A 1986-nucleotide genomic window follows, 5' to 3' on the forward strand; every position below is an offset into this window, starting at 1 on the left:
AGAGCTGACAGAGACGATATCCAGCCGCCTCAGACACACACACACACACACACACACACACACACACACACACACACACACACACACACACACACACACATAGGAGATGGGGCTACTATTAGAGTCTAAGTAGGTTGTTAGGTTTTACGTTTTACGTTTTAACTCTGATCTCTTTATATCATAGTGTCTCAGCAGCATCATCAGTATTGACCTGACATAATGTGCCTTGACAAAATCAACTATATGGATAGAACTATGTCAGCCTTCATTCATCCTGGGAAATGAAATGTGGTGTTTAAAGTTCAAGCAATTAGTTTCAAACGTGCCTAATCTTTTTCAAGCATCTGTCGTATTTTGTTTCTTTTCATTCATTGAGAATATTAACGATCTAAAACCTAGTAGGACTGTGTTTCTAATGGCAGCTAATGACTCCTAATGTGTTTCTCTACATGACTGGAGAGGAAATTAATTGGTTCCTCGCACACATCGATGTGCCTCATTTATGCTTGAATGAAAGTGCTGATGTTGACTCAAACCTCTTATGTTCAAATTGCTCGGATTAGAGTGAAATGCATTCACTGCATTATTATATGATTTTTTTTCCGATTGAATTTCTTCTAAATAGTGCAGTTGTTGCACGTTACAAAATTCAAGAGACCTGTGACACTTTGTGACTAAAGGGGCAGCTGAAAGTAGCTTCTGCATTTATCTGTTTGGTATTGACAGTCATATTTACAACTAACTCTTTCAGTCATCTTGATAGCACAGGTTATATTTATTCTTTTCTTCTGACTCACTAACAGTAAATCTTAAGGACATGTTTCGCCTTGAGCAACTTGTCTCACATTTATATATTTCCACGTAGCTAAGCAACCTGGAAAATAATTTCTATCATTATAGCTCTAGCGCCACCCAGTGTTGATCTTTTACTTAAACGTTTTAAAGACTGCAAAGAGAGCAGAGACATCTCGAACTGTAAGGAAATTAATCTGAGGGTTCTCAAGCTGCTCATTAATATGCAGAGAAGTTCAGCTAGTTAAAGACAAATCATAATCATAGCTGAGAGGGTATTTCCTTCAAAAATGTGTCTTTTAAAATCTTTGCTTCAGACTGCTTTAACCTTTAATTCAGGTCTGGATAGCCTGCATTCCTCTCGTACTGTCGCTGTTACTAGGATGATTTCACCTATCAGTATTGTGTTGTCACACCCATGGATGTTATGCACCTTTCATACCTATGACCATTCAAGAGACGGCACTCCCAATAATCAAGCTCACACACAGACAGTGTGACATTCATGCTTCAAGACTGACTGTCACTTGACATTCTTAAGCATGAGACCTCCCAAGTCTGTCATTGAGCAAGTCAGCTATGTCAGTTTGGCTGGCAGAACACATTATTTAATCAGCTGAATTACATGCCATATCAGAAGAAATCTTGTTCAAAGTCTAAATGTTTAAGGCAACAGAAACAGCTAATCAATCATCAGTAGCCAAGCTGCTTTGTGACCAGGCCTCAAAGGCATAAGGTCTGAGTTTGGGTTGTTGTGAAATTTTATTGGACCTCAGTGATGTTAGATAACAAGTACCTTTATTACTATACACGTGTAAAGTATCCACTCCCATCCAAAGTGCTATAAATTCAAGGAAGTGTTGATACATGGTTATATAGCGGGGTAATCTTTTTACTCAGAGGTTCAAACACAAGACCTGTGGGGAGACTCCAATTCAATGAAGGAGGGCACCAGTTTTGAAATTTTAACTGTACTTTTGGTTTTACAGCTTTTGTTACTGATAAAGACTTCCCCCATGGAGGTTCACGCTACATGAAAGTAATTAGTAAATGAGAGAAGATAACACTTTTTCAATATCTGCTAAAGACATTTATGAGGAATTTCTGGTTTTCACAATGGGTCCACAGTAAAAAAAAAAAGAAAAAAAGAAAGAAAGAAAGAAAGAAAGAAAGAAAGAAAGAAAGAAAGAAAGA

The sequence above is a fragment of the Haplochromis burtoni genome, unplaced genomic scaffold (assembly GCF_018398535.1).
Source record: "Haplochromis burtoni strain Fernald_Lab_line unplaced genomic scaffold, NCSU_Asbu1 Contig_75, whole genome shotgun sequence".
NCBI lineage: Eukaryota > Metazoa > Chordata > Actinopteri > Cichliformes > Cichlidae > Haplochromis > Haplochromis burtoni.